This window comes from Opisthocomus hoazin, chromosome 13 (assembly GCF_030867145.1).
Source record: "Opisthocomus hoazin isolate bOpiHoa1 chromosome 13, bOpiHoa1.hap1, whole genome shotgun sequence".
Taxonomy (NCBI): domain Eukaryota; kingdom Metazoa; phylum Chordata; class Aves; order Opisthocomiformes; family Opisthocomidae; genus Opisthocomus; species Opisthocomus hoazin.
In genome coordinates, this window is record NC_134426.1 from 22,797,840 (window position 1) to 22,817,693 (window position 19,854).

Sequence of the window (19,854 nt, forward strand, 5' to 3'; positions counted from 1 at the left end):
GACACAGCCAGTGACTTTTCTTGTGGCAGGGTAGGAAAGCAGCCTGTTAGAAATGCACATTTACAAATAACAGGATACCAAACATGCAGGATATAGCTCACATCAGTCATTAAGTGGACTGTCTTAAAGAGGAGCCTTGTTACACCTGCCCTGCTTAGAAACCTTGTGGCACAACAAGGCGATTGTGGATGGTTACCTGAAAATGTTTCTTCGTCCCCATTTGGGAGAAGAGGTGGGTTCTGTGTGTCAAGTGGGACTGGTTCCTCCTCCACTCCTCCAAATCATTCTGCAAATATTTCCTCCTTGAGGTCAGAACTCAGCCACCGCCTCAATAATGTGTTACAGGACATTTGTTTCTGGGACTGCTGTTTTTCTGACGATAGACAGAATCTTGTTTTTTGTCAGCATATGCACTGAAAATCCCATGCACTTTAGACAGAAAGGGTGCTGCTTCCTGTGTTCTGCCTCAATTCCATTCCACACGGTTATTTCATTTCATGTAATTTCAATTAATGCTTTGAGTCATGTAGTGACATAAATTGAGGAGTGATTGAAAAGACTGCAAGTGTTCTAGAGAGCAGAGAAGTATTCAGGGGCATTGGTAGTCACCTTATTTGTGCCTTATTATACACCTTTGTCCAAATACAGTTGGAAGACTTTAAGCCAAATTGAAGATGACAAATTCAAAAGCCAGTGAAGAAAATGCTCTCAATACACAGCATATAAAGAACTCTTGCTTCCTGGAAGAAGTACTCAATTAGGTGACAGAAGAACTTACCATTACATAAAGGAGGAAGCAAAAATATACCTCTGTAAAAGCTCCCTCTTCAATATGACTCAGAATAGTAGTAAAGCACAGACTTCTAACTCATGACAGCCTTGATTTAGTAGACTGCTTGAGCATGCACCAGTATTTTAGGCTCTAATTCCATCGACTCCATTAACATTCCATGCTCACTTAAAGTAAAGCACATGCAAAGGGGTTTATTAGATTTTAGACGAAGAAAACTCTTAATTATATGGCATAAGGAAGGCTTTTTCCATGAGAGGTCTTTTGAATTTTGTTCTGGTGTATTGCTTTCTCTTATTGTGCCCATTAGGGATGAAGGGAAACCTGAATGCTTTTAGGGAGCATGTTAGTCTTATTAGACTGCATCTAACATTAATGTCAAACAACTGGAAAGCACAGTCAGTGCCTTTCCCTGGATTTGTGGCAGGCTCTGCTTACAAACAAAAACTTAGTATTGGGCCTGGTGCAGGTAATGATCGTTTAAGTAAAAACTGAAATCAAATTATTTAGTATTAGGCTAATAATATTTAGCATCACATTCATGTTTAGAAGTGAGCATGGGACTTTGGTATCTTTGTGGAGAGGATGCACTTTATTTAAAATGCAAATTAGATGAATCCCCAAGCGCATGTTCATTTGTCTTTAAATCTCCGTGTGTTGCTGCTAGGCTTGTTTTCTCTACTGAATTTCAGAAAGAGCCCGGCGTGACTTTGTACTGGGGGAGTTCCTCTTCTCTGTAGCCCCCTGCCCCCATCACAGGTCTTCTAAAGAAAGCTTCCATTGCAACCCAAGATGCTGATACCTCAGTGGGGTGGGTAAAGGCAGCTTGGATCTATAAAGAACTTTAGCACCTGCAGGTCTTCTTCAGTGCTGATGGCTATTTTCTATGCATGGGTATGATACATCTTTGCATGGAGAAGGCAAATTTCATTGTCTTGTGTATCAGAGCAGAGGTATTTACTACTTACAGGTCTGCATCTGTTGGCACTGGTATGAGGAGAATGAATGCAGCTTCTCCCTTTCGTAGTCCTACCCCTCACCCTGAAAAGGGGACAGCAACCACAAAAGAAAGGGTTTTTTTTTTTTGAGCAGGTAGGAAAATTCTGTGCTTGACTTCCGTGCTTAGCATTTGAGACTGGCTCATTTTGGACAAACATGTGTAGTGACACAACAGGTCAGGCAGAGCTCTCAGAACTGAATACTCTCAGCCAGCAGACATTGTACAGAATGTGGTTTATATTGGTAATTTCTGTGAGTGAACTTCTTGAGACTTGTGTAGTCCCTCATGTGCCTGGGGCCACGTCTTCATTCTACCTACAACATCATGAAAGTAGGGTACTGATCAGCGTTGGCGTAGAAAAATAACTAACCCTTAGCATGCGTAGTACGTATCTTTTTTCATCTTTACAAAGCCATACAGTAAAGTATCATAAATGGCCAGTGTCTACAACACATAAAAAAGATCACTGAGGAGGAATATACTATCTTATTACCTTTCTCATATGCCAGTCATTACAAAATCAGTCACATGTTACAACAGAGTCACAGCATGATTTATCAATTTCATTATGTGTCAGTGATAAATTTAATGTACTCTGTACACGAAATCCCATTATCGTGATTTTATATGTAATATATAAATATATGGATTCTATTAAAACCCAAAGAAACAGTAGCACTGATTGAATGCCTTTAAAAAGGACTTACCTTAAGAAGTAACATGGTGTGATCCCTAGTAAATTCTTCCAATTTAATTTTCCTTTGCAGTGTTCATTTTTATAACACGAGCTTTACTCTATTAAGCTGTCAGATGAAAAGGGAGCTAACGGCCTGGCCACATTTTCATCTAACAAAGGATACATTTGGCTAGCTCAATTACTAGTGGAAGCTTTAGATAGAAACACAAAAAGAGGGACTACAGAGCAATTTATTTTTACAATAAAACTGTTAATTCTTGCACCCTCCCCTCCTTACAATATTCTGATGCTTAACACTACATAAATGAGGCACTTTTAATATAATTATGGTTGCTTTTGTTCCAGCTCTTCCTGATTTTTAGATGTGACCTTAGAATTAACCGTCCTTGGCCAGAGTTAAATGTTCCCCTTAACTGGGCCGAAACTGTCAGCTTTTTATCATTTCCTGCAACATATTTTGCTATTTTTTACCATTTGGATTTAGTGAGGGAAAGAGAAAACATCATTTCACGATGCTCCTCTCTTCAGATAATTTAACCAACCTAAAATTTGTAGCATCATTGCCGGGATTTGCACAGTCGAAAGCTCAACATATGGCCACCGAACTGTTTTTCTTTGCAATTTTTAGATGCAATATAATTTATTTTCTTTTACAGCAGGCTGAAGAATACAGAATCTAACTGCTAATACAAGTAATGCATTAGCAACAGGCTATGTTGATCCTGGAACCAAATATAGCAATTACCCAAAAGGTCTTTGAACTGCTTCTTAGACAAGTATGTGAAGGAGTGGGTTATTTACACAGCCGGTAACAAGCTGTGGAGCATTTAATCTTTTAGTTGCTGGTCCACTCCTCAGTTAGGGTTGTGCTAACTCTTATTTGTTTGTGTCCTGTGACTGAGTGAGTTGATGCTGCACGCAGCCAGCTAGTTTGCAGTCTCAGAAGGACGGAGGAATAAATGGACCATAGCAGCTGAATTCCCTTTTAATTTTTAGCCTTCCACTCAGTGCAGGGAATGCAGTGCTTTGTAATTCAGCTCACCACCTTTACTGTGGTGTTTTCTTCATCTTTATGCATGTTGCTAGCTGTAGCTGGTCTTTGATATGGTTATGAAATGGCAGTATGAATTACATCTCTCTCTGGCTGTATGAAATTTATACTATTATCCTCTTAGGCATATTAAGAGAAAAGTAGTATTTTGTTTCAGACATAAGGTGATCTTTCAAACATAAATGAGGAAATTCCTCTTCACGGTCCAATTCACCTATGAACTTTATGAACTGGGCATCATCACCACACTTCCAGCCACAGGAGTTTCAGGTTCTTTGTATGGGTGGTTGATCTTTCTCTTAAGCACGCAAGAGAAATTCTGCTGCTTTTGTTTCATACTGCAGACACAAATCCAGAAACTGGCTATGTTCCCCCTGTTTGCCTTAATGTATACGTGAAACAACAGCGTGAATGTATGGCAGGACAGGACATTTGTTCTCTATTGCTCCTCCCTTAGGGAGCAGTTTGGCTTTCCACCCCTGAACGTGGCTCTTCCAGAAGCGGGCATGAGTTTTTTGTCTTCTGAGATTTGGCTGGAGGAAGAGGGCTGGTTAGAGACACAAACATCCTGCTGGAAATAAGGCCTACTACTCTTTTTCATAAAGGTGAGAGAACAATTCCTTCAGTGCTCCTGGAAAAAATTCAGGATATTTTTTCTTCCTCAGGAGGAATATTTTGAAGCTGTGTCTGTTCTGGTGAACTTTCATGCAGTGGTTGGCAAAACCAAGTTGTTCAGCCCAGGGACAGGGTAGAGGTAGTATGGTAAAAAATGAGCAATGAGTGGTGGGAAAGCAGTGATAGGAAGCTAGAGGTTGTCCCCTGGAAAGCAGAAAAATGCAAATATAATAAAAAATAAATATTGAGCTTGTGTTGGTGGAATAAATTACTTGTTTGGTTAATCCATTTGGGATCTGAAGGGCTTCCTTTGGTTGAAAAGACTGGTAAGAGAGTTATTAGAATTCCCTAGGAAGAAATACATGAGATGGATTGAGGCTGTCTGGATGAAAAGATGAAGGATTGATCTGAGCTGCCTAGGCAGAATGCAACAGCAAAGCTTTAAAATTAAAGGGAGGCAGGAGGAAGCAATTGCTCTTATGGAAGCATGGAGGGGTTCCCTGGAAACAAAGGTTTCTCAGTTTTGCAGTTCAGCATTGCTGTGCTGCACTTGTGCATGGCATCGCTCCCCTGAAAACTCCACAGCTGTATGTTGTAGCAAAGACACCGGGGAGGTGGTTTGGTGTTGGACAAAATGGGGCTTTCGTTACCAAGGCTGGCAAGAGAGCATAATAGAGAATTTCCTTACTTTCCTATATCAGCCCTTGGAGACTGCCCAGGTTTTGAAAAAAATCACAAGGATCACTTCTTTGGCTTCAATGCCTAAGGCCGTGCGGTCTGGTTCCTCTGCGACAGAGATTAATATTTAATGACAAATCACTTTGAAACTGAAGAAAAAAATTAATGGTCATCTTTGGCCTGCTATAGTCAGGATTTAATCCTCTGTTAGAAGAAATCTTTGCCAGATATTTAAATCTGGCATTGTCCAATGAATCATTCAATGATGAAGTGTTCTGGAACCATTATAATTTTTAAAAATTAATCATGCATTAGACTTTTTGTACCACTTAATGTAGTAAAGAAGGGTACTGTTTAAATATTACAGGCTTCATTAACTGAAACTAAATTATTGTTCGAAATAAAATGCATCGATCTCATCCTGAGAGATGTCTGACCTGTATTTATTTCTGCTACTGGAATAATTACAAAGGAAATTGTACTGTCATTGTTAATTCTGGTCTTGTTATCATGAAATCTCGTAATGCTGTTGGTTCACCGTCTTCAGGTACAGGAGGAGTTAGGAGCTGTGTCAGCACTGAGAGATAGATTTGCTGAGTATTCCCATTTTATTTGTATTTTCTTGGACAGCTTTTACAAATATACAACAACCCCCAAGAAACTCAGTTCTGCACAATACATAAAAGGTAGTCTGGATCCAGAAACAAGAGTAAGCATCCATACTGACCTAACTTAATCCTTCATATGCATAATATATCTAATCTTATTGATAAGGTGAGAATCTGGTTTATAGAATAGGCCTTTTATATCTATATACACTCTGAGTGGATGGTTTCTAACAAAGATAAATTTAGACTAGTATTCTTTCTTTTTGCTTTTGCAGATTGTCCGTCTTTATGCCACTTTTCAGTAACTTAACTGTAATGTAACAGAATTATACACTGCTGTATATAGTTGAAAATGCTATTTAAAAATGCTGATTTTCTCTTACAGAAAAACAGTGATTGGATTCTGTTTTAAATGAGGTTGTGTGAGTGCAATTGGTGACAGTTGACTCTTCAGATATGTCCATATTGTTATAAGATCAATAACTCATTGATGGAAGTGATAAGAGAACTACTATTAGATTTCATGAAGTCATTAATTAGCAAACTACCAGTAGTGCTTACTGAATCACTAGGGTATTATCGCTTAATTATATGCCTAACTAAGCATACCCTGTGCTCTAATTAGTGGAAAATGAGTTAAAAACATACAGGATATGGCCTACTTCTGTACCCAGTCACAGCTTAACTAATTTTCTTTAATTTCCAGATATTATATCAACATTATAAAATATTCAACACATGTGTTTCATAGATCTGCTACCATTAGTGTCAAATTTGTTGATGCAGCTTAACTGATCTAGAAGTTAAGTTTAGAAATTAATATTAATATATTGTTTACGAAGACTGCCAGTTGAAAAAGTACTTTAATCATAAATAAGGCATATTAATTTCAAGTGTCTGTGCTCAAATATGATTAAATGCCAATGGGAAATATATTCAAGAAGAGCAGAGGTACACTGTGGAACCCCTTTTTAGTAAGAGAGTGTGATTCTTCAACTCTTCCTGTAGTAGGCAACATCCGTTGAAGGTCCAAAAGCCTCCTTCTTGCAAGGGCTGAGTTTGTTTTTAAATAACAACTGTGAGTAGAAGAATGTGTCGAACACCTTAGTTTCAAGAACGGTCTTGATTGGGGTTAGTCGGTAACTTTAAGCGGTATCTAACACTTTCAGCCTCAGCACAAGCTTGATGTGAAGGAGGCTGAAATCAGTTGCACCCACCTTGCTTGTGTTGATTATGGTTTGGGTTTTGTTGTTGTTTTGATTGTTTTGTTTTGCATCTGTTTACAAGCAGTAGGATTTTCAGGTGATCTTGGTTCTGAAATTCAAGCTCTTTTCCTGGTTGTCCCTCCATTTACTAACCTGTAAGAGTCTCCATCCCAGATGATGCTTAGGATTTTCGTGCAATATTCTGGGTAACTGTCTACTGGCTGGAAGTTATCTAGGAAATATAAAGTGTAATCAATGAATGAGAAAGTTTATGGAAAAAAGAGTTAATCTGAGGCTGTTAAAACCAAGGATACCACCTCTGACCTTGGAACTGCCTGAACCGCAGATCACTGAAGGCTGAGATAAGTATACGAGGTATGTGCCGTGCTCTCAGGGACTTCCTTAGGCATTCGCTGCTGGAGAGAGAATCCTTGGCTAAGCGCGCCTTTGATCTGCCCTGGTCCGGACATCACAGTGTAATCAGTGCTTCTTACAGCCTGCAGCAATCTCTAATCCACTGCAGTTCTCTTGCTGGATGTGGGCTAACGGGTGGTCTCTTACTCTAGTCTCAAATAATGTAAATTAGTGCCTCCACTAAAATCATACTTACGCACTGAAGTTAAAGGAGCTTCCTTCGCCGACACCAGCTGATAATTTGGCCCAGGAATATGACAATGTACCAGAAGCACACTTTTTTTTGTAAAAGATTTTTGTATGGGTGTATGAAGGCTGTGTCAGCTATAAAATTAGAGTGGGTCATATAGATATAAATCTGCTTTGAACAATTTTTCTTTACTGAAATGAAAGTATTAAATATTCCTGTGCTTCAGCTATTTTCATTTCAAATATTTTTATTATCATTTTAGTGTTTTGTGTTGTATGACTGTGTAGCAACTCATTTTCAGTGTGGTCTTCTACATCTTTAAAAGATACATCCTATAGCAGGTTTGATATAAAGTTTAACTTCTACACAGACAAAAACCACTTTTAAAACTGCACATCCCAAACTGAAGGTTGCAATGAAGCTATTTACATAGAAGTCCCTGGCAATAAAGACAGAACAAACTTGACAGCACAGAATGAAGTGTTACAATAAGAAACCAAATAAAATCTCTAGGCATCAGGACAGAGAGAGAGTGAGAGACGTGCTAGAAATTTGTTCAGCAGGACTTGATGTAGTCAGCTTGAGTGAGGAATGTAAAACCGATGATGAGTGGATACTCCTGCCTGAACAGCACATAATTCCTGTCGAAGGGGAAAAAGTTTTACGGAGTCATGGTTAGCCCTCTGATGATCAGAGCAATAAAATCAGTCCTTCTAGGGTGATCCCACTGGGCATCTTCTAGTGTGTATTGTCAGGACAGGCCACTGAAATGGCTCACTTATGAATGCTTTATTAGCCTCTCTCGTTCTCCACCTCCATGTGTATACAGGGCTTTCTTCCCACTTATTCCCTGTAGGGGATTGCAGCAGATGCATAACTCGGTGTTGGACCAGCACTGGGAAATTGTGAAGCTGTCTCACCATAACGATTTTCCAGGCAGACATGCTGTGTGGAGAAGCAGAACTATGAGCTAAGCCTAAGATCAAAGGGCAAGTGATGCCTGCCAGAGGCTGGACAATGTCCTGAGCAAGGTACTGTGTTCAACCCTGCTTTGAGCAGGGGATTTGCAGTAGATGATCTCCAGAGGTCCCTTCTGACCTCCACTGTTCTGTGATTCTGTAAAATGAGGTTTATTAGTGTGTGTGTCAAAGTGAATTTTCTTGGTATGGCAGAACATCTCCCGACAGGAGTACAGAAGGAATTTAGGCTCCTGTAGAGAAGTCACTTGCTCATAGCAAACATCGTGATATATATGGCAAATGTCTGTGGGGAGATAGACAACTCTGTTATTGTCTACTGGCAATAACATATTTCTGCAAGTAGTTTTATTGCCATCAGTCATATTTCCCTCAAGCGCACTCAAGGGGCAAACAAGTCTTGAATATCCAGGAGATGACGAATGTACTGGTGTAGGAGCAAACTTCTTCAATAGTGTCAACTTCTGACACTTGAAAGCGATGCCATGAACATTCATCTGTGCTGCCACCCTCACAAAAAGCATTCTAGGGAAGTGAAACAATCTTTTTCTGCATAAATCCTTCTTTCCTATTAGCTAGATTTCGAGTTTTGCAACATTCCTGAGTCATGCTGGTCTGAAACATAGGGGAAACACATACACCACCGGAATTTCCGAAATTATCAGGGCCTGACAAGTTTTTATGCAAGTTTCCCATCACCTAGCTTGAAAGCCTCTCTAGAAAGTCTGATGCATGACCATTCCTAGGTATAACAGGTGAAAGCCCCAAATCCTTTCCAGCGTGCACCTTTCACAGAAATTCTCAATGTACTGTTTTACAAATTCTCAGTGGCAGGAACACTGCTCCCTCTCCACAGGCCTGTCATAAAACCCCACGCTATTAAACTCTTCGATCCAATTTCCATTATCTCCTTGTGATCATTTGACCTTGTAAACGTACTTGAAAATCTGGTCACTTAATTGTTATAAACAAGTAGAACCCAGAATGCCTTGAAGTCTGGAGATACTTTAAAGTTTTGTCCCAAGCTGTCTAACCTTGGGCATCAAAGGAGGAGTCGCCTTTTAAGTCTGAACCTCAAGCAACCCTGTGTACATAGTCATGAATTTCAGCTATATTGAAGAAGATCATTGTTAGGAAATCCTGAAGGAAGTCTCTGGGACCAAGTTCCAAATCCCTGGATACCATCCACTTCAAGAACTTCTAAAATGAACGTTTTATAAAGGAATACATGTCTCCTCAATACAGAAAATTCCTCACAGAAAGCATTTGTCTTTGCAAGCTGACTCCTAAATGCGTTTGGATAAAAACGTGTACCTAATAGCAGGGAAGCCGTTGGTATGACTGACTTTGAAAGAAACAAGAATGGTAAACAAATGCATTACTTGTGTGCTGAAGTTTTGCAGCTTGACACAGTGATCAAACTCACAGAGCCTTACATGACGCTTCCAATGCAAGCAGGGGAAGGTGGAAAGTATTTACATGAAGATGTTTGTGGCTCTTAGGTCTTTGTATTAGGCTAGAAATTCTTTGATAAAAGCTATTTAAAGCACTTCTAAAACTTGTTTGAATAACATGCTTTATAAAATCATGCCACAAATTAAAAATGTCACTTCCATTATTAAAAGGAGTTGAAAGGATATCTAAAAACATATGGGCAGTGCTTGTATAATTCATATGAGAGCAGATGCCTGAAAGTTCAAGGAAGTGATCGATCAGTCTGACCATCTGCTCTGTTTACCTTTGAATGGGGGGAAAGCACATGCCACACAGCTACCAAGACTTCTGACATCAGCATCCCTGCTGAAATATTTCCGGTGTAGAGACCTCATGTTCATCACTTTTTTTTCCCAGAAATCCTTGGGAGAATTTCTCTTTCACACGGTTTTCTTCACAGGTTTATGAGCTTTTGTTGTCTGGTGAAGTCAGTTGTGAAAACTCGGTGTTGATTTTGCTGCAATTAAGCACACAGTAATGGTATTTGTTTTGGCACTAAGTTGCATGAATAAACGCACATTTGTAAGAGCTGGTGAGCAACCTTCATCTGAAAATTGCCATTAATGCCTCATGCAATAAACCAAAGAGCCTCGTGGATCTATTTGATTATACATATGGCAGTACTATATGATACTACTACATACAGTCACAGCAAGATTACTAGTCCACGCATCACTTACATAGAATATTTTTTCTTTCTCATCTTCCTCTGAGCTTTTTGTTCTTCGGTTAAGCTATTATTGTCAGAAAGACGAATCTCACAGTGCCTCGGTGTTATGGTTTCTCCCATGAAAGTTTTATACACATATATCCACTTGGAAGAGGGGAAGAAATGCAGATAATGTGATCTTTGAAAATAACACAGAGAATAATGATCATAATGAAAGGGTAGATGTGTTAAGGCAAAGGAGACACTGGCCAATGGGAAGCAGCAAGTCTGCAGACTCTTCTGATGGAAGTAGAGCCACTACTCAAAGAAGTAGACCTTAGCATCAAATATTTTGATCTGCAGTGAACTGGGAGTGCAACATTTTCCCTAACAGCTATCAGCAGGTTTTATGCTGACCTCTAAAAGAAGAGAACATTATGTAGCCTGTTTGGCTACAGAGGTGGGTAGGTTACGCTGACAGGTGGCTCTTCTGGAATGAGAAATGCGCTCAAGATACTGACTAAAGTGAGCTAGCAATGTCAAAGTTGCTACTGGCCAACAGCAGTTATTGTCTGGTTGGTAAGGGACAGGTTTTCTCTCTTGCCTTGGTGCAGTTTTAAGCCATTTGTGTTAGCAGAATATTGGCAAAGGTAGTGATTGTATACTTTACTAAGACCTAGAAATATGTTCATTTTTATTGTCTGAATTAAAAAATATTAATACCTAAATATGTATGGGCTTATTTGTTTTTAAATGCATTTGATTTACATAGTTTAATGATATAATTTGTGGCTGTTTGTTTACCATTCCTCTCTTGATAGTTCAAAGAAAAAAAAATTATCACAACAGGTAAGTCTTCAATTTCCACTCAACTCAAGTCTTTTAGAAGACAAATAATTTCTTTCTTTTCCAATTCACAGGAAAGCAAAGATAAATATAATCTTCTCTACCTGTAATTGCACCGATAAACTGTATATCTATGTGGCCACAGATAAAAGTATCACATCTGTTTTAGTGACTTCAGCACTATGAAGATTACCCTATTTATTTCCAACTATACGAAGTTGACAGTATCCCCTTTAGATTTCTATTCTACAGCACGTCAATAATCTTTGAAAAATGCATTTCTTTGCTCTGTGAGACAGGGTTGATAAGGTAAACTATTAGAATGGAGTTTAAGCATTTGAGGAGGTTTCAAGGACATTTGCTAGGGAGGAAGAGACTTGTTGATTTTCTCTGTCCAGCTGAAATTATTAGGTGCATATATGTCATGGATCAGTAATATTTAAAACTACTTGCATTATCATGTTGTCTTTAAAGAGTTGATATGAGTATGCATATATGCCTAGAAAATTACAATAAGGCTTTATAAATTAAAGAAGTCCTTCCTTCCTTCCTTCCAAGCCAGGGCTACCAGCTCTGTCAAACACAGCAGAGCAGAGAGGGAAGAAGGAATTGAATCAAATTATTGTCTCCTTTCTGCATGAAGCATTATTGCTACAGTTTTGTTTTTGTTTTTGGTTTTGGTTTTGGGTTTTTTTTTCCTGTTGCTTTGTCCTGTTAAGTGTTGATGGAGACTTTCCATCATTTTCTCCTGGACTCTGTTTCATTGTCATATGGACCTCAGACAATTTTTCCCGGATTTCAGCCTGAAGATTTCTGTCTTTTTCTTAGTGTCGTTACATTCCTCTTCGTTGGATGCTCACTGATCCCCTTCAATGATCTCCAAATGCATGCTAATGTATCCCACAGAAGTGTTGGGGTGTCTTGATGTGATGCTTGTAGCTGGGCAGGGGGAGCAGAAGCACAGGCTGTCAATACCCCAGGCTAAGTTTTGCCCTCCATATACAGTGCAGTCAGCCAATGCATCATTTAACATTTCTTTTTTTCATTTACGTGGGGATGTAAAAGGTGTGTACGCTTCGTGGCAGCTGTCTGCACATGAATGAATTTCATCCCCAGCAAATTTCTAGAGGCTGAAATTGAGCCCAAGAGTCCTTGCATTCAATCTTAGACTGCACTACCTTCTAGTGGCATTTTACAATATTTCCTCCCTTTTAACTTTTTAGCACTTGCTGACAGGGATCAGGAGAGTCTGAGCCACAGCTAAAGTAAACAAAGGTAGCTTTTCTGTTTCTATTAATTTACAAAGCTTTTATTTTCCCAGGAGCAGTAAAAATACTATGCAAAAAATCTCATTCTGCTTCATGGACTTTGTTCTCATCAACCTGCAACTGAAATTTCAAAAGATGTATTTGCTGTCTTTTAATGCCAGTTTGCATATCACACGAAATCTGATTGACATAAATGAATTCATGGTTGATAGTTAGACTTAATAATGGATAGGTTTGCTGATAGGTAATCAGCATTCTCCAAATATGAGACTGAAGTTAGAAGTGCTGTGTTTAAAAGTCCATGAAGTGATGCTGGAATAGATACTTGCTTGTTAGAGGTTTCATTTACTTTGTGAGTTATTTTCCTGCAAACCAGAAATAACAATAAATTATAAAACCAATTGGTTTAGATTAAACTATAATGAGAGTATTTCAGGCTGTGTTCTGCATGGATGACTGTGTAGGAAGACTGTAACTAACTGCAAATGTGCTTGTAAGGGGTTGGATTCTGGCCCAGCTTTTGAGCTAATTAACAGGTAGCCCAGGACTGGGCTGACACACCAGTTCCATTTGAGCACACCTTCTCATTGAACATGACTTTCTGGCTGGTCTCTTGGTTATTAACCCATCTTTTGACCCAGAAGATGCAAGAGGCCTAAGAATAGAAGTTTCTTTCCAAGGCTACCAGGGCAGTTTTGTCTGCTGACATGGTGCAGCCTACGTATACCTCATTTTTGGACAGCAAGAACTGAGCTTACAATGTAAGTGAAGAGAAATCACTGATCTTTCTGTGAAAGAGCCACATAAAAGCTCAATGAATTATTTGGCCACGGGCTGGCAAGGAGGGGAGGGAGGAGCAAGTCGTGCTATGCTTGTTCATTCAGGGTTATACTTAATAGCAATGACAAAGGTGCAATGACATAATCTGTTCTCCATGCCCTTGAGCAAAACACTGTAAATTATGCCGCTTCCAACTCTTCATAGTGACAAGGTATTACTACCTTAGCATCTGATTCTTGAATACATAAATGTAGCTGCTTTAACTTTCAGCTTGTGACGGAGACCTGTTGAGAGTTTGGCAGCACGTTGCTTAAGCAGCTAGGTGCTACCACAAATTCAAGTGGACAAGGAAGTGAAATCTAGATTATAGCTTTCTGGTCCGTGTATATATATATATATATATACACACACGTATATATATATAATGAAACCAGAGTGCACAACTCAGTAAACAAAGGAAAAGGCTGAAACAAAACTGGCAGCAATATGTTGCTCTTCCTGTGGACTCAGGACAGCCTTGCTCTGTTTTTTCATCAGGCTACAATACTGAAACTTTGATACATGAACAATAAGCCATGGAATCTTCTTTATTGCTATCAGCTTTGTGGAAAAATGTCATCATTTCCAGGTGAGACTAGTGATATTTTTTTTTTATTCCTGCCTAAGCTGTAAGATATTACATACCTGTTCAGACAAATAGTGCAGGACAGCTATATCCCACTGTAAAATTTAAATGTTGCCTCTCTTGAAATTTGGTCTTATCCTTCAGAGAGTTATTGCCTGCACAGGCTTTACGTTATTACTTTCCCAAATATACACAATGGAGTAGTTTTTTAAAAATAATATTAATAAAATCAGTGGAATATCATAGCTTGACTTTAGAAGAAACCACAGTGCAAAATGTTAACTTGTATGTTTTTGTGATCGTTTAAGATCAGTCAGTAGAAATTTCTATCACTTAGTTCAGTAAAAGTAGAATTACACCCGTAAGATAATAGGGCAGGGGCTGGGGATGTGGTACATATGTAACCGAGTTGTAAAAATATTGTGGTTGTCTCTGACGCATTTACTTGCTTTGATGGACAATAGGAAAGTCCACAAGAAATGTGCCCAGATCAAGATGCTATTTAAAATATTCTATATAACAGATTTTATAAGGCCTGATACCTGTTCCAGGCTATTTAAATGCTCATAAAAATCATAGTTACAGCACACCTCTTTGCAGGACACTAGACGTTATGCAGTCTTTCCATCTAAACCCAGTGGAGACTTTGTAGTTTATTTTATTAATTAGGGCTTTTTAGCTGATTTCCTTTAAGTGAGGCTTTTTAGACTTTCATGGAGATATTTTCAAGAAGGAAGAAACTGCAGCTGTATTTTGTTTGACCAGCTTCATGAGCATTTACTCACGAGAGTCAAATGTGATCAGTAAAACTTCATAGATTACCTGTTGATAAGTTATGTAACAAAGTACTAATTCTACACAAGTTTTATGTCTGCTTTGCAAAATTCAGTACATCAAGTGCAGGATAGGATAGGAGAAAAGCCTAATTTTCTAGTAAGAATTTTTTTTGTTAAAACTGAAGGAAGTTTTAATAGTAAATGGTTTTTAATAACCACCTATGTCAAAGTAAAATGGGCATAAAGCACTTCTGTAGTGACAGTTTCACACTGAAGCTGGGTTTGCACTGAGCGTATGTGAAGCAGCTCCAGCTGCCCGTTGCTCTCTGTCATCCTGAGGTACGTGGGAACATTGCTTGTGGGACTCTTTGGCGTCACAGATCAAGGGATGATCCCAGTTAAAGTTAAAATGAGCCTCAGACCACTGGAGCGGTGCAAACCAGAGGGTGACCGTTGCAAGAGAAATGTTCCGGGCTGACTGTTTTATTGACTCTGCGTTGATGTGGATGGCTCTGCAAGGGCAGAGCAGCAGGGGCTTCCTCCCCTGCTTACTGTTTGCGTGTTACGGTGGCAGCCAGAAGATCTAGTCACGGACTAGCGGAAACGTTGTTCTTGTTGGGGTAGAGAGGGCAGATGTGGGCCTTGTCATGAGGAGCTCAGTTCTAGGCATATGTATGTAGAATCAGACTTTTTGTATTTTACACTCCTCAATTAATCTTTCCTTTTCTAAATCTGCCATTCGAGAGGGACAATGAATGATACATTGTTTTACTGCCCACTCTTGCCAGTTAATTGAAGTTTATGCACACATACTGATGGGCTTTTCCACAACATTGAAGGGATGTCTTTGAATCAAAAAGAAAAATCTTCTTTATGTATGTCTTAAAACCATGAACATTTGGTGAGTGGGGTTTTTTTTATTATCATCTTTGTGTAATTTGTTTTAAGAAAAACACTTCCTTGTCTGGAAAAGTAAAAGCCTGAAGGAAGTTCTTCAGTCATTAAACAACATGAATTAATTTAACACTAGATAATCCCATTACCATCACAATCACTATTGTGGTGCAACTGGGAGGGGAACAGATCCTGTAATTCAGATACCTGGAACAGAGAAGCATTTGGGGAACAATTTAGCCTGTTACCTCCTCACAGTAGTTGAAAACAAGTGAAAGAAGAAATAACCTAATCTTACAGTTCTGATGCCTGAAATTAACATTTACACCAAATTATCTGAATGAAATTCCTGTCAAAGTGTTTAACTACGTAGTATTTTCCTACCTATATCTCAATTCAATTGCTAGTTATGGTTGAGAGATTCCTGGAGGTTTTATAATGAATGGAGATTCAGAACCCATCTAAATTTTTGTAAACTGTATTTGTGAGTTGATGATCTAATAAAATAAGCAGATAAACCATGATTTTTTTTTAAAAATGGATTTAAGTAATTGTTCTGATCACTTGCATGCTAAGGTTCATTCTCCTCACCTTCCCTATACTTAATTTAGAGTTTAATTCAGTTGTGAACCTTGCAAAATAGAGATCTGAAGCAAAGGCAGCAAAAGTATTCTTTGTGTGGTTCTAACACATCACCCAGGCCTTAGGCGGAGAGTCAGAGAGGGAGGGACATTCAAGAGGCTTTTGTTATGAACATTACGCTTGTACGTGTGCTTTCCAGAGAAGTCTGGATAATCTAGGTCTGCACTGCTGTTGAGAAGGGTGGAGTGAGCCTGAGCCACAATCTACTTTCTCCCATGGCTAGTTTTTGTGCAGCCAAGGAATCAGCCAGTTCAGGAAACTGATCTGGCCTCAAAGCAAAAAATTTTAATATTCAGCTTAATCAACTTCCTGATTAAGCTGGCTACAGGGCCCAATTTCCCATGCTGATGCCAGCACAGGGGGAAGAGCACGCAAGCTTGCAGATGGGGAAGAAAAGGGCAAGATCAGCATTAAATCAATTTGACCATGCAACTGCACTTCAGGTGTAATAAACCACGTAATGAATTGCTATTCAAAGCTCTGGTATAAAAACCTCTAACGCATGTCTAAAGCAGAGATGTATTCAACAATAATTGGCAGAGAATGGTTAGCAGGGGGCTGGTGTGCCTGCATTACGTTGTTTTTTTTTACCAGTCAGACTACTGGAGACACATCCATCTTGTACCTGCATTTCTCTGTCAACACCAGTGAAGAATGACTGTCAGTCCAGCATGGCTCTGGTGCCGTGAGAGTGATGGGCTCCTCCCTAGACACATGTGAATAAGCAGGAGCCCCTTTCTTTGGTGAGTGCACCTGCAGTTGTTTTCCATTCAAATTTCTCTACTCTGTCTCTTGAGCATTCTCCCGGGGCCCTTCTACACTGCATTTCCAAGACTTTCCCAGATGGCTACTCTGCAACCCAGATGTTGTTTATTTATTCATTTGTCACTTTAAAGGCAACAATACCAAGAAAAGAATAGAATGAGACATGTTTGTTCTCCATCGAAGGAAAAAGAAGGGACTTGTCAGTTTGCAGCATGTGCGTTTTTGAGGTTAGGAAGGTTGTCACGAACTGTTGCTCCTCTCTTAAAAGAATCTTCCCCATTCTTTTTCTACTAGAAGGCTTCTGCTTAGTGAGAGGCTGTGCTTTAGAAACTCCATTCCTAAAAAGATGTCAGCACTGTAGGCACTCAGCAGGAGCTATTTACATGTTGTTTCTGGAATACTTCTCTTTGCTAATTAATTAGGTTAATAACAACTCTCTTTGTGACAGCCTGTGGTAGAAATCCATGAACATCTCTGGAACACCTCTGCAATGTATGACTCTGCTTCTGGTTGTTCTTCCATGGGGTTAAAATATGCATATTTTGTAGACATGCTAAGGTGGCTGCGTGTCACGTTAAATGTATGTAGGAAGCCGCAGAGTATTGCCATTTCATTTTCAGGGACCTATTTGAAAGGCACAGTTAGCAATCCACTCCTGACAGCCCTGTCAGATCATAGCATCTTTTATTAATATTGCAGAGAATCTAGTATTTATGAGATCAGCCTTTTGCAAGAGTTCAGATAATAGTGAGTGAAGAAATCTTGGGTGCAAAAGTTCAAGCATCAACAGCCTGCCGTCTGGGGCATTCCAGACCATTCAGTTCTCTAGGGCATTTAAGACCTTTTCTGCCACACTGCTGTGCTGAATAATGGGACTTTCAGAATTGCATAGGTCTTTCAAAGTGTTGCTAAAGAGATTGAGGAGGACTCAGGCTGCAATCAGTCTCTTTAATGATATTTCTACAAAGATTGTATCTCTTGTCCATTCATTTGTCAGAAAGAGTTTTTAGAGCAGATATAGCTATAGAACATTTGTCATCCAAGACTAAATATAGCAGAAAACCTGGTACTTCACATGCAATACACAGTTCTCCCTCTTCCTCTGAATGGGATCTAGGTGTTCAAGCAGAGACTGTGGTCTGCGACATTTTCGTCTATTGATGCTGTGTCTCATTTTCTGGGCTGGAAATAGATGGGTTACTGTCTGCATGAGCACAGGTCAAAGACATGGTCAGGTCTTACATTTGGTTGGCTCTTGCGAGATCTATAACAGCCAGACTTGTTGGTTTGTCACAGATACAACGAGTGGAGGGTTGATCTATTTGTATCCTCCGTACCGCTGATCACAGCAGCAGTTGGAGTAAATTTTGATCTCATGTTTAGCAATGCTCAGAGCCTGAAGATAAGTTTTAATTGAGCTTGCAGAAGCTTTTCTTTTGTTGGGAATTGTTCGTATTCATTTGTAGAAACATCTTCTAGGAAAGCTCAAGGGCAATTTCAGGCTTTGACAGGATGGAGCTCATTAACTTCCACACAAGCTAGAAGTCAATTTACATACTAATGTCAATTTTCTTTTACCTCTGTGTCCCCAGTCACATTTTTTAGAAAACCAAATACTTAAAGTAATTTTTAATCCATGAAATCGCAACAGTTAAGGAATCTGCCCTAGAGGTATTTCTCCAATAGGAGCTATTATATAAAGCATGCAAACTGTTCTCCAACTGCTTCGGAGGAGAAAGGGGCTCTTGAAGGAATCCTAGTCAAATTAAAAATTTTTACATGTAGTAAAAAAGAATTAAATATGTGAAAATTCTGGAGAACACTGAATGGTGGTTTTTTCAACTTTAGATCATCAGAACAAATCCATCTGTAATTGGTAATTAAAAAGATTAATAGCAATGGTGTAGGACGCAATGAATAACAATGAAAGAGAAGAGACCATATTTCTCCTTTTGCAGTACATGCACATAGGAGGTAAATCCATAAGACAAAAAATAGGAATTCTTTTTGGATCCACAGAATAAACATGCCAAACCTGCTCCTAAGAGACAGAGTTAACAGAAGTTGGTTCACATTAATTTAAATTTCCCAATCCTTTGGGCAGCAATTTTTTTTGTTTTAAAAGGAAATTTAGTGATCAAAGACTGATGCCATGAGGTAACCAAAAGGGAAATATAAGAAAGGATTTAAAAGCCATTTTCCATAACTCTGAGGTTTTTTGTGTTTCTTGCATCTTTCTATGAAACAGCTTGCAATGCTTGTTCTTAAGGTGGGATTTTGTTCTAGGAAGGCTTTGCTCCTTTCGTGCTGCATTTTAGAAATAACTTTCCTCAAGCCATATTTGTGGTTTGTATTCCTTTTGAAAAGAATAATTTTGCTGTATTTCACTGGTTCTTGGAAAAGTCAAAGCAACATGTTGCTGAGATCAGGAAAAATCTGTATGCAGAGCATCTGAGCCAGAGGAGATTTAGCACTCTTCCAAACAGGAGACAAAAAGTGTACCGATTCTTTGGACACTAGCAGTAACCCAATAAGGCTTGTAAAGCAAATGTTTCATATTCATAAAAACACTAGCAATTGATTTTTAGTTTATACGATGCAGCAAGGAGCCCTGATTTGACCAAGTCTGCACCAGGAGGTAGCAATTTTTCTTTTGAATGAAAATTTCAGAAAAGGAAAATATTTGTTTAACATCAGAATCCCTATGGATGGATATATTTCTGCTCCCATGTAAATCACAATGGATTTACCATGATTATGAAATTTTTGGCCTTTGAAACCTTTCTCGCAAATATACAAGGTGGTATTTGTTGCTTCTTATGACCGGTCTCCTTCAACAGGACCCAAGAGTTGTTAGTATTTGCAGATTAGTGGGTGCTCCCAAAGAAGT